Source organism: Bufo bufo, chromosome 3 (genome assembly GCF_905171765.1).
Source record: "Bufo bufo chromosome 3, aBufBuf1.1, whole genome shotgun sequence".
NCBI lineage: Eukaryota > Metazoa > Chordata > Amphibia > Anura > Bufonidae > Bufo > Bufo bufo.
Window position 1 is genome coordinate 322,521,130 of NC_053391.1, and position 14,927 is coordinate 322,536,056.

Consider the following 14,927-nt stretch of genomic DNA (forward strand, 5'->3'; position numbering starts at 1 on the left):
ATGCTCTTAACCACATTTTGCTGCCTTTTGCAGAACTATAGTCCTTGCCATGACTTTTTTAGAGCCATTTTAGTGCTCCAAAGTTCGGGTCCCCATTGACTTCAATGGGGTTCGGGTTCAGGGTCAAGTTCGGGTCCCGAACTCGAACATTTTTTGCGAAGTTCGGCCGAACCCGTCGAACCTGAACTTCCAGGTGTCCGCTCAACTCTAACTATAATGTAATTTCTATGTTAGAAAGTATATTATAAGTATATCACACCCCTCTATATCACACCTATCGATCGATAGCATACCTATACCAGTACTTAAAAAGGACTTTTGTGGCCCTATTAGCTAGGATTTGTTGACCCTACCTGTCCCTGCTCGAAAATGCAACCTCTCCCTACATTGGCAAAACACATAATGTAAAATGGCTGCCAGATCGGGTTCTGTTATAGGGTTGGGGTGTGTCCATGTGCTGAAACGTCTCAATTGGCTGTCCTGTCTCACCTGATGGATGTGTCATGGGTCAAAGTTCGGTGCTATTCCCAAAAATATGGAGTGTGCGAATATCGCCATTTGTTTGCATGTTCGGAGAATTACGAACTAGCAAAGTTCGCCGCGAAACGACCCCGCCGTGCGAACCGCAAGGCCATCTCTACTGACAGGTTGACACTTATAAAAATGAATAAGGCCTGGATTGCCCCTGACTCGTAGTCCGCCTCCTCCTCTTCTATCATATCAACATGCTTATTAGTCTGCCCTTACTCGTTGTAGAGGGTCAGCTCACCTGCATGCCCTCTCATATAATGTTTTAGAGGGTCAGCTCACCAGCAGGCCCTCACCTACAATCTTTTAGAGGGTCAACTCACTTGCAGGCCCTCCCATATAATGTTTTAGAGGGTCATTTCACCAGCAGGCCCTCACCTACAATTTTTTAGAGGGTCAGTTCACCAGCAGGCCCTCACATATAATGTTTTAGAGGGTCAGCTCACCAGCAGGCCCTCAACCATAATGGTTTACAGGGTCAGCTCACCAGCAGGCCCTAACCTACAATCTTTTAGAGGGTCAGCTCAACTGCAGGCCCTCGCATATAATGTTTTAGAGGGTCAGCTCACCAGCAGGCCCTCACCTACAATCTTTTAGAGGGTCAGCTCACCTGCAGTCCTTCGCATATAATGTTTTAGCGGGTCAGCTCACTTGCAGGCCCTGACCTACAATCTGTTAGAGGGTCAGCTCACCAGCAGGCCCTCGCATGTAAAGTTTTAGAGGGTCAGCTCACCAGCAGGCCCTCACCTACAATCATTTAAAGGGTCAGCTCACCTGCCGTCCCTCGCATATAATGTTTTTGAGGGTCAGCTCACCAGCAGGCCCTCAACCATAATGTTTTACAGGGTCAGCTCACCAGCAGGCCCTCACCTACAATTTTTTAGAGGGTCAGCTCACCAGCAGGCCCTCGCACATAATGTTTTTGAGGGTCAGCTCACCTGCAGGCCCTCAACCATAATGTTTTACAGGGTCAGCTCACCAGCAGGCCCTCACCTACAATCTTTTAGAGGGTCAGCTCACCAGCAGGCCCTCGCATGTAAAGTTTTAAAGGGTCAGCTCACCAGCAGGCCCTCACCTACAATCATTTAAAGGGTCAGCTCACCTGCCGTCCCTCGCATATAATGTTTTTGAGGGTCAGCTCACCTGCAGGCCCTCAACCATAATGTTTTACAGGGTCAGCTCACCAGCAGGCCCTCGCCCATAATTTTTTCAATGGTTAGCTAAGCAGCAGACATTCGCCAAAAATTTGTTTAATGTCATCTCTGCAGCAGACCCTCACCCCTAATGTTTTAGATAGTCAGCTCAGCAGCAGACCCTCACCTGTAATGTTTTAGAGGGTCACTAGCAGGCCCTTGCTCCTAATGTTTTTGAGGGTCACCAGCAGGCCATCAATCATAATTTTTCATGGGTGTGTATGATGCCCTCATTTATGTGTAATAAAGGGTGTATCGCAGTGCCGGTTTCTTGTAATTTTTGGCAGCCCTTTCACAGTGCATAGGCTTTATGAGTGTAGGAGTCCCACTAGCTGAACAATTGGACCACAATGTGAATGAGGCCCTCTATTATGTGATATACAGGTTGTATCGGAGTGCCTCTTCCTTGTAATTTTTGGTAGCACTTGCACTTTATATACAAGTAAATATACAGGAAATAATTTTTCCGAACAGTTTTTCCTTTAAAATCGATTTTTTTTTCAACGGTTTTGTGCGTATTATTGTCAGTCTGCAAAAGTGGTGTACTACTCGGACAACATCGTTCCCAGCAGCGACCTGGGAGTCCAAGATGCATCCAGACATTCTCCCCATGCTGTTCCCGAACCATTTCGGTGGTGTTTCCATCAATTTCTGACCTTTTCTTATGAACCAGACACCCTCCCCTCTTCAGAGCAGGGGGTGCCTGGTTTAATGCTCGGGTTCTCCGATTGACTTCCATTGTATCCACAGCATCCCGAGGTGTTCGACCCGAGCACCCAGAGGTGTTCGACCCGAGCACCCGAACACTTTGGTGCTTTATCAACACTACTCAGAAGCTGTCTTACATTTAGGTGCTGTGGTGGATCCGTCGAAGTTATGAAGAGGCTGCACTTCTTCATAGCTGCGGGGGATCCACCACAAGCTTAGGGATTTATTAAGGCTGGCGTCTAACACTGGTCTAAATAAATGTGCCCCATAGTCCAGAACTGGACAACGGCAAATGCTTTGCCAGGATAAAGCATTAATGTGAACAGGGTTGAGTAATGGTCGTAAAAAAAATGTGCAGTGTCCCAGATGTGTGTGTACCTGCAATTGTACATAGTTATACATTATAATGTTTTATATTTTTTGATTGTTATGGTCGTGTGTAGCAGTAAGAAGAGGTATGGTTGGCTGGAACAGGGCTAACAACCTTGTTCTTTCCCTCTTTGTAGGAGTGAGCTGGCCTTGCTTCCTGCCAGGAGGTGGAGTTCCTGTCTAGTTCAGAGAGGAGAGGAAGCTCATGCTAGAGCTTCTACTCTTGGGAACTAGATTCTTCACCTGTGAGACCAACACTCAAGAGAGATCATCAAATTCAGCTTCAAGTAAGCATCTGTACAAAAAGACAGCAGCGTGATCAGCGAAAAACACTTTTGCATGGTGAGGAACTACAGTTCAGACACTGATCACATATGCCACCACTAGGACAGACAAAACTCAAGTCTGAGTCTTACAGTGGACGACTATACCAATATATAGTTATCCAACCTGCCACCATACCTCCTCAGCTGGGGCACTTTGTATTTGCTGCTGCTGGATGTACCACCAGTTATATTTTTCTCCTAATAAAAATAGACCGTTATACATTCACTTAGGGACTCATTCTTCAAACTGCATTTCCACTGTACTGATCCCCAGGGAGCAAAGGCCAGAGGAAGTACACCATGACACAACACCACATCAGAGTCATTACCACTCCGATCCTCTACACTGGCTTGTCAGTGGCTCTGTGCAAATACTGGTTATGAGGTCAGTAATAGGTAGTTCAAGAGGGTAGTAACAAAAGCCAAGTATTCAGTAACAGTGTTCAATCAGAGTCAGGGAGACAGAAACAACGGTTGCAAAACAGAGTGAAGCAAATCAGGTCAAGACAGGAGTTGAAATGCAATTGAGGAAGATTAAAATACTGCTACGGCTGCACGACGACACTGCTCGCATGACAGCCATCGCAGCCAGGTTTGCTGAGTAGCAATGATCTCATACATGTGAATGGGATCGCTGCCCACCATCGCAAGAAATCCAACACTGCTGGATTTCTTTCAACAGGCGCGACGATCCCATTCATTTCTATGAGATCACCTCTACTCAGTGAACCTGGCTGCGATGGCTGTTGTGCGACCAATGTCACCATGTAACCATACCCTAAGGGTACAACCACACGGTGCATTCATGATGTGTTCAGGGCACGGTGTGCTGCGGTAAAGAACTGCAAAGCCAATTAGGCCTCAGCTGCCTGATATTTAACTAATAGGCAGTCTCATTGCTTAATGCCCGCCTAACGGCACCTTTAATACCGCACAGCCATTAAGCATTCAGACCGCCTATACAGTGCGGTCTTCATTAGTTAAATATCAGGCAGCTGTGGCCTAATTGGTCCCACAGTTCTTGACCACAGCTGGCTGCGCCCTAAATGGATCATGACCACACCGCGCGGTCGTACCCTAACACAGACTTAGCAAGGGAACAATACATTTATGACTGGCACTGTAACTAGTGAAATTATAGTTTCAGTACTGCACCTAGTTCTTTGAATGGCTGAGTGGCCATGCTTTTTGCGCATATGCCATCTGAATTCTCCCCCATCAGACCCCAATTTAAGGCACTGACAGGTCGTGCTGCTTATGTATATAAAATGAAAGAAAATGTGTCAATATTTCTGGGTGTGGTGAGATCACAAAAACAAGAAAAAAGAGGAAAGTAATATAAAAATAATGTTATAAAAGCCTATTTAATCTAAGTTGCTTGTCCCTGCTCACAGAAAGTAAATGGTTCTCTGTTGACAATCTGTTGAGTGTTAGTATAACATTTGCAATATAACCAGTGAAGCCTCTCTTAATTAAAACAATGGGAGGCGATTACTTTAATGGTATATTACCTGCTTTCTGCTTCTGCTGATTCTAGAAAACACAAGCAATTCTTGCATTATTTCAGCATTAACAGACAAATCCCATTTATACTGTGTGCTGGAGATAATTAACAGCCTTCTCTGCCTCAGGGGTAATTCACTGCTGGCTCTGTATGAATTGAGGTTAACACACCTCCAGACAGATAGAAGAGAGGTATTAAAATTCAATATTCAAGCAAAATATGGCATCAAATATATGTGAATGCACAAAAATGAAGACTGAAAAAAATTAAGCTGTTAAATAATTGGTAAAGATTTTCATTCACTGCTTCTGGCTGTGGAATATTTACAATATTAAAGACATATTTAGCAGTCCGCAAACTGAACTTATTTATGAGGTCACTATTTGTTTCCTCACAACTCCAAACCTACTTTCTAATATTGAAGAGGTATTTTAAAACCACCTCCGGACCGCCTAACGCAGGATCGCGTTCCGGAGGTGGCAGCGCTGCGCACAGTCACGCATATATGCGTCATCTCGCGAGACGCGAGATTTCCTGTGAACGCGCGCACACAGGCGCGCGCGCTCACAGGAACGGAAGGTAAGAGAGTTGATCTCCAGCCTGCCAGCGGCGATCGTTCGCTGGCAGGCTGGAGATGTGTTTTTTTTAACCCCTAACAGGTATATTAGACGCTGTTTTGATAACAGCGTCTAATATACCTGCTACCTGGTTCTCTGGTGGTCCCCTTTGTTTGGATCGACCACCAGAGGACACAGGTAGCTCAGTAAAGTAGCACCAAGCACCACTACACTACACTACACCCCCCCCCCGTCACTTATTAACCCCTTATTAGCCCCTGATCACCACTGATCACCCCTGATCACCCCATATAGACTCCCTGATCACCCCCCTGTCATTGATTACACCCCTGTCATTGATTACCCCCCTGTAAAGCTCCATTCAGACGTCCGCATGATTTTTACGGATCCACTGATAGATGGATCGGATCCGCAAAACGCATCCGGACGTCTGAATGAAGCCTTACAGGGGCATGATCAATGACTGTGGTTATCACCCCATATAGACTCCCTGATCACCCCCCTGTCATTGATTACCCCCCTGTAAAGCTCCATTCAGATGTCCGCATGATTTTTACGGATGCACTGATAGATGGATCGGATCCGCAAAACGCATCCGGTCGTCTGAATGAAGCCTTACAGGGGCATGATCAATGACTGTGGTGATCACCCCATATAGACTCCCTGATCACCCCCCTGTCATTGATTACACCCCTGTCATTGATCAACCCCCTGTAAAGCTCCATTCAGATGTCCGCATGATTTTTACGGATCCACTGATAGATGGATCGGATCCGCAAAACGCATCCGGACGTCTGAATGAAGCCTTACAGGGGCATGATCAATCACTGTGGTGATCACCCCATATAGACTCCCTGATCACCCCCCTGTCATTGATTACCCCCCTGTAAAGCTCCATTCAGATGTCCGCATGATTTTTACGGATGCACTGATAGATGGATCGGATCCGCAAAACGCATCCGGACGTCTGAATGAAACCTTACAGGGGCATGATCAATGACTGTGGTTATCACCCCATAAAGACTCCCTGATCACCCCCCTGTCATTGATTACACCCCTGTCATTGATTACCCCCCTGTAAAGCTCCATTCAGACGTCCGCATGATTTTTACGGATCCACTGATAGATGGATCGGATCCGCAAAACGCATCCGGACGTCTGAATGAAGCCTTACAGGGGCATGATCAATGACTGTGGTTATCACCCCATATAGACTCCCTGATCACCCCCCTGTCATTGATTACCCCCCTGTAAAGCTCCATTCAGATGTCCGCATGATTTTTACGGATGCACTGATAGATGCATCGGATCCGCAAAACGCATCCGGACGTCTGAATGAAGCCTTACAGGGGCATGATCAATGACTGTGGTTATCACCCCATATAGACTCCCTGATCACCCCCCTGTCATTGATTACCCCCCTGTAAAGCTCCATTCAGATGTCCGCATGATTTTTACGGATGCACTGATAGATGGATCGGATCCGCAAAACGCATCCGGACGTCTGAATGAAGCCTTACAGGGGCATGATCAATGACTGTGGTTATCACCCCATATAGACTCCCTGATCACCCCCCTGTCATTGATTACACCCCTGTCATTGATCAACCCCCTGTAAAGCTCCATTCAGATGTCCGCATGATTTTTACGGATCCACTGATAGATGGATCGGATCCGCAAAACGCATCCGGACGTCTGAATGAAGCCTTACAGGGGCATGATCAATGACTGTGGTTATCACCCCATATAGACTCCCTGATCACCCCCCTGTCATTGATTACCCCCCTGTAAAGCTCCATTCAGATGTCCGCATGATTTTTACGGATGCACTGATAGATGGATCGGATCCGCAAAACGCATCCGGACGTCTGAATGAAACCTTACAGGGGCATGATCAATGACTGTGGTTATCACCCCATATAGACTCCCTGATCACCCCCCTGTCATTGATTACACCCCTGTCATTGATTACCCCCCTGTAAAGCTCCATTCAGACGTCCGCATGATTTTTACGGATCCACTGATAGATGGATCGGATCCGCAAAACGCATCCGGACGTCTGAATGAAGCCTTACAGGGGCATGATCAATGACTGTGGTTATCACCCCATATAGACTCCCTGATCACCCCCCTGTCATTGATTACCCCCCTGTAAAGCTCCATTCAGATGTCCGCATGATTTTTACGGATGCACTGATAGATGGATCGGATCCGCAAAACGCATCCGGACGTCTGAATGAAGCCTTACAGGGGCATGATCAATGACTGTGGTTATCACCCCATATAGACTCCCTGATCACCCCCCTGTCATTGATTACCCCCCTGTAAAGCTCCATTCAGATGTCCGCATGATTTTTACGGATGCACTGATAGATGGATCGGATCCGCAAAACGCATACGGACGTCTGAATGAAGCCTTACAGGGGCATGATCAATGACTGTGGTGATCACCCCATATAGACTCCCTGATCACCCCCCTGTAAAGCTCCATTCAGATGTCCGCATGATTTTTACGGATCCACTGATAGATGCATCGGATCTGCAAAACACATACAGACGTCTCCCTGGAGCCTTCCAGGGGGAGTGATCAATGACTGTGGTGATCACGCCATATAGACTCCCTGATCACCCCCCCTGTCATTGATCACCCCCCCTGTCATTGATCACCCCCCCTGTCATTGATCACCCCCCTGTAAGGCTCCATTCAGACATTTTTTTGGCCCAAGTTAGCGGAATTATTTTTTTTTTTTCTTACAAAGTCTCATATTCCACTAACTTGTGTCAAAAAATAAAATCTCACATGAACTCACCATACCCCTCACGGAATCCAAATGCGTAAATTTTTTTAGACATTTATATTCCAGACTTCTTCTCACGCTTTAGGGCCCCTAGAATACCAGGGCAGTATAAATACCCCACATGTGACCCCATTTCGGAAAGAAGACACCCCCAGGTATTCCGTGAGGGGCATATTGAGTCCATGAAAGATTGAAATTTTTGTCCCAAGTTAGCGGAACGGGAGACTTTGTGAGAAAAAAATTAAAAATATCAATTTCCGCTAACTTGTGCCAAAAAAAAAAAAATTCTATGAACTCGCCATGCCCCTCATTGAATACCTTGGGGTGTCTTCTTTCCAAAATGGGGTCACATGTGGGGTATTTATACTGCCCTGGCATTCTAGGGGCCCCAAAGCGTGAGAAGAAGTCTGGTATCCAAATGTCTAAAAATGCCCTCCTAAAAGGACTTTGGGCACATTTGCGCATCTAGGCTGCAAAAAAGTGTCACACATCTGGTATCGCCGTACTCAGGAGAAGTTGAGGAATGTGTTTTGGGGTGTCATTTTACATATACCCATGCTGGGTGAGAGAAATATCTTGGTCAAATGCCAACTTTGTATAAAAAAATGGGAAAAGTTGTCTTTTGCCAAGATATTTCTCTCACCCAGCATGGGTATATGTAAAATGACACCCCAAAACACATTCCCCAACTTCTCCTGAATACGGCGATACCACATGTGTGACACTTTTTTGCAGCCTAGGTGGGCAAAGGGGCCCATATTCCAAAGAGCACCTTTAGGATTTCACAGGTCATTTACCTACTTACCACACATTAGGGCCCCTGGAAAATGCCAGAGCAGTATAACTACCCCACAAGTGACCCCATTTTGGAAAGAAGACACCCCAAGGTATTCCGTGAGGGGCATGGCGAGTTCCTAGAAATTTTTATTTTTTGTCACAAGTTAGTGGAAAATGCTGATTTTATTTTTTTTTTCATACAAAGTCTCATATTCCACTAACTTGTGACAAAAAATAAAAACTTCCATGAACTCACTATGCCCATCAGCGAATACCTTGGGGTCTCTTCTTTCCAAAATGGGGTCACTTGTGGGGTAGTTATACTGCCCTGGCATTCTAGGGGCCCAAATGTGTGGTAAGGAGTTTGAAATCAAATTCTGTAAAAAATGACGAGTGAAATCCGAAAGGTGCTCTTTGGAATATGGGCCCCTTTGCCCACCTAGGCTGCAAAAAAGTGTCACACATCTGGTATCTCCGTACTCAGGAGAAGTTGGGGAATGTGTTTTGGGGTGTCATTTTACATATACCCATGCTGGGTGAGAGAAATATCTTGGCAAAAGACAACTTTTCCCATTTTTTTTATACAAAGTTGGCATTTGACCAAGATATTTATCTCACCCAGCATGGGTATATGTAAAAAGACACCCCAAAACACATTCCTTAACTTCTCCCGAGTACGGAGATACCAGATGTGTGACACTTTTTTGCAGCCTAGGTGGGCAAAGGGGCCCATATTCCAAAGAGCACCTTTCGGATTTCACAGGTCATTTTTTACAGAATTTGATTTCAAACTCCTTACCACACATTTGGGCCCCTAGAATGCCAGGGCAGTATAACTACCCCACAAGTGACACCATTTTGGAAAGAAGAGACCCCAAGGTATTCGCTTATGGGCATAGTTAGTTCATGGAAGTTTTTATTTTTTGTCACAAGTTAGTGGAATATGAGACTTTGTATGAAAAAAAAAAAAAAATCATCATTTTCCACTAACTTGTGACAAAAAATAAAAAATTCTAGGAACTTGCCATGCCCCTCACGGAATACCTTGGGGTGTCTTCTTTCCAAAATGGGGTCACTTGTGGGGTAGTTATACTGCCCTGGAATTCTAGGGGCCCAAATGTGTGGTAAGGAGTTTGAAATCAAATTCTGTAAAAAATGACCTGTGAAATCCGAAAGGTGCTCTTTGGAATATGGGCCCCTTTGCCCACCTAGGCTGCAAAAAAGTGTCACACATCTGGTATCTCCGTACTCAGGAGAAGTTGGGGAATATGTTTTGGGGTGTCATTTTACATATACCCATGCTGGGTGAGAGAAATATCTTGGCAAAAGACAACTTTTCCCATTTTTTTATACAAAGTTGGCATTTGACCAAGATATTTATCTCACCCAGCATCGGTATATGTAAAATGACACCCCAAAACACATTCCTCAACTTCTCCTGAATACAGAGATACCAGATGTGTGACACTTTTTTGCAGCCTAGGTGGGCAAAGGGGCCCATATTCCAAAGAGCACCTTTCGGATTTCACTCGTCATTTTTTACAGAATTTGATTTCAAACTCCTTACCACACATTTGGGCCCCTAGAATGCCAGGGCAGTATAACTACCCCACAAGTGACCCCATTTTGGAAAGAAGAGACCCCAAGGTATTTCGTGATGGGCATAGTGAGTTCATAGAAGTTTTTATTTTTTGTCACAAGTTAGTGGAATATGAGACTTTGTAAGAAAAAAAATAAAATAAAAAATCATCATTTTCCGCTAACTTGTGACAAAAAATAAAAAGTTCTATGAACTCACTATGCCCATCAGCGAATACCTTAGGGTGTGTACTTTCCGAAATGGGGTCATTTGTGGGGTGTTTGTACTGTCTGGCCATTGTAGAACCTCAGGAAACATGACAGGTGCTCAGAAAGTCAGAGCTGCTTCAAAAAGCGGAAATTCACATTTTTGTACCATAGTTTGTAAACGCTATAACTTTTACCCAAAGCATTTTTTTTTTACCCAAACATTTTTTTTTTATCAAAGACATGTAGAACAAAAAATTTAGAGCAAAATTTATATATGGATGTAGTTTTTTTTGCAAAATTTTACAACTGAAAGTGAAAAATGTCATTATTTTGCAAAAAAATCTTTAAATTTCAATTAATAACAAAAAAAGTAAAAATGTCAGCAGCAATGAAATACCACCAAATGAAAGCTCTATTAGTGAGAAGAAAAGGAGGTAAAATTAATTTGGGTGGTAAGTTGCATGACCGAGCAATAAACGGTGAAAGTAGTGTAGGTCAGAAGTGTAAAAAGTGGCCTGGTCTTTCAGGGTATTTGAGCACTGGGGGCTGAGGTGGTTAATTCCTTTGGTAATGTTTTTTTTATTTATTTTTTATACAGTATAATGGTCCATTCACACGTCCGTAAGTGTTTTGCGGATCCGCAAATTGCGGATCCGCAAAACACGGACACCTGCAATGTGCGATCCGCAATTTGCGGATCCGCACATCGCAGACACTATAATAGAAAATGCCTTTTCTGGTCCGCAATTGCAGACAAGAATAGGATATGTTCTATTTTTTCCAGGAACGAAATTGCGGATCCCGAAAAAACGGATGCGGATCCCGAAAAAACGGATGCGGATCCAGGAAATGTGGATTTGCATCCGTTCCAGCCCCATTGAAAGTGAATGGGTCCGCAAATTGCGGAACGAATGCGGACCCAAATTACGGATGTGTGAATGGACCCTAAGGGTTGGTTCACACTAGAGTTAGGGATTTCTTTATGGCTTTCCGTTATAACATGATTATAATGGAAAATAATGGAATCCATAAGACGGAAGGACGGATCCGTTCTTCTGCCCATAGACTTGTAATATGACGGAATGCAAAACGGAAGCCTTTAAAAGGCTCTCCGTCCTAATAGAAGTCTATGGGAATCAAAACGGATCCGTCTGGGTCCCGTTATGCAAGACGGAAAACAAAGTCCTGGGACTTTGTTTTCAGTCTTGCATAACGGGACCCAGACGGATCCGTTATGCTTTCCTATAGACTTCTATTAGAATGGAATCCATGCGGAATGCCTTTTAAAGGCTTCCGTTTTGCATTCTGTCTGGGCATTCCGCTATTTTCCGTTATAACCATGTTATAACGGAAAGCCATAACGGAACCCCTAACGCTAGTGTGAACCCACCCTTAGCAAGTCAAAAGTTTTACATTCTCTTTGTTATGTGAAGGACACCCCATTAGATTTAGGAATTTGTCTTTAACAATTTTCAACCAGAATATTACTCCAAAAGGACCAATTGAGCGAGAAGCAGCTCCTGATTATGGAAGATTGTAAGTGGGCTGATGTATTGTTTTAAACAGTGCCTAGTATTTTTTTTGTAGAATTTTAAAAGTGATGGCATAAAACAACTAGGTTCAGGCTAATTACATTGTGAGAGCCATTGTAGAGCAGGTGATAGAGAATTAAAAAAAAAAAAGTCTCAGACACAGCTCAGGTGCAGCAAAAATAGTTCAAATCTACTGATGCCATGACAAGATGGTAATATGGCAGTATGGCCCTTGAGTTATACACACAGTTTTTTCAAATGAGAGGAAGATGGCACTGTAGGTTATGGTGGCTCTCCCACCCACAATATACATACATATACCTTTTCTTTCTGTGGATTTTGAGTTTTTTTGCTCATGTAAGTGGAGCAAATTAGTGTTTAGGAGGAGCTGCCCTTTCCACTAATGGTAGTTCAATGGAAATTGGCAATACTTACGTCTGGTACACAACCAGACGTAAGTATTACAATGAATAGGATTTTATTTTGGATTCAAGATAACACGTTTATATGACTCCAGTCTTGCCAATTACCTTTGTCATACCTCACCCCACCGGCGGTTTGGCTCCTGCCCCAAAGGTTCCTGATAGTTTTGGCTGCACCGACCAGCACTTCTTCTCTCTTCCGCTTGTACTGCTGTTGTGCCCAGGCTAGCACAACACAAACACTTGAGCAGACTACATCCTCTTTTTCAGGAGCAGATCCTGACGTATTTACCCTTTGAGTGCCTTTCTATCTCCTGCCACATACGTATTGCTGTATTGTCCTGCGTCTCAGGTAAAGGGTTAACACATAACCCAAAGATATGGTATCTCTAGGTTACATCCAGCAATTCAAATTGAAAGAAAATTGCAATATGGATTACTGCCAGCACTGCTTACTTCAACGGCAAAACTGACACAAATCTGGACCACCAGCTCCAGAATAAGCATACATCGGATCAACAGATCAGCCCTAAAGAATTGATTTTGTTTTTTCAATTGGAGTCCCTACAAAGAGATCCCAGAATTGCTCTTCCTGAACTGCAAATACACACTTCTCCATCTTAGCATACAATTTATTCTCTCTTAGGATCTGTAACACCAGTCTCATGTGATCCTGATGAGTCTCCATATCTGGAGAATATATTAGTATGTCATCCAAATACACAACAACAAACCTCCCCACCAGATGATGAAAGATATCCTTAACAAAATGCTGGAAAACCGCAGGAGCATTAGTTAACCCAAACGGCATGACCAGACTCTCAAAATGACTCTCTGTGGTATTAAATGGCGTCTTCCATTCATCTCCCTCCTTGATCCTGACCAGATTATATGCCCCCTTTAGGTCCAACTTGGAGAACACCTTGGCACCAACAATCTGGTTAAACAAGTCAGGAATAAAAGGAAGGGGGTACGGATCACGGACAGTATTCCGATTGAGCTCACGGAAGTCTAGACATGCAGCCAATACGGAATGGAAGGTCTAATATGTCCCTTAAGCTACATGCACACGACCATATGTGTTTTGCGGTCTGCAAATTGCGGATCCGCAAAAAAAAGCATGACATCCGTATGCAATACATTTTTTTTGTGGGGCTAAGGAACGCACATACCGATGCGGATAGCACACGGTGTGCTGTCCGCAATTTTTGCCGACCCATTGAAATGAATGGGTTTGTATCCCATCTGCAAAAAAAAGCGAACGGACACGAAAACAAAATACGTTTGAGTGCATGAGGCCTTAGCCAAACTCTCTGCAAATTTACTCTCACATGGCCGCTCTTTCGGGTCCAGAAAGGTTATATAACCTAGATTTAGGCAACTTCGCTCCGGGAATAAGATTGATAGGACAATCATATTCTCGGTGTGGGGGTAAACCCTGGCAACCACTCTCAGAAAATACATCAGAAAAATCTGAAATGAAATGAAAGAAGGAACAGCTTTAGTGGTCAAGACAGAAAGAGATGTACGGTATTAAGACGTTGTCCATGCAATAATCACTCCAATCGAGAATCTGTCTCGCTTGTCAGTCAATGGTAGGATTATGTTTGCTCAACCATGGTAAACCAAGAATCACTGGGCAGGCAGACCATCCAGCACAAAACACAAAATGGATTCCTGATGAAAATCACCCACTCTTGAACAGATGTCCTGCACCATCTGTGACAAACATTTCTGAGTAAGGCTACTTTCACACTTGCGGCAGGACGGATCCGACAGGCTGTTCACCCTGACGGATCCATCCTTCCACTATTTCGCCGTGCCGCCGGACCGCCGCTCCGTCCCCATTGACTATAATGGGGACTGGTGCGGAGCTCCGGCACAGCAGTGCACGGCGAAAGGCCGCCGGACTAAAAGTCCTGCATGTCCGACTTTTTAGTTCGGCGGCCTCTTACCGCGAACTGCCGTACTGCGCCGGAGCTCCACCCCGTCCTCATTATAGTTAATGGGGACAGAGCGCCGGTCTGGCGGCACGGCGAAATAGTGGAAGGACGGATCCGACAGGGTGAACAGCCTGTCAGATCCGTCCTGCCGCAAGTGTGAAAGTACCTTACATAGTGCGGAGACTATTGCAAACACCAAAATATTTTTCTCTAATGCACTTGTTGTCAACCCATGCAAACAGACGAACTGAGATCAAACTTGGATGGTTGGAGGCTACTCTAATCCCTGGAGATAATGAGGAAGTATATTATAATATTAAAATAAGTTTATTCTAAAATTTAAATTCGAACATAAAAGTGTAATTTTAAGTAAATGAATAGAGAATTTTCAAACCAGTATTACAGAGAATTACAAATAAAAATGATTCACATAAATATATCAAGTAGAAATATAAAATTAT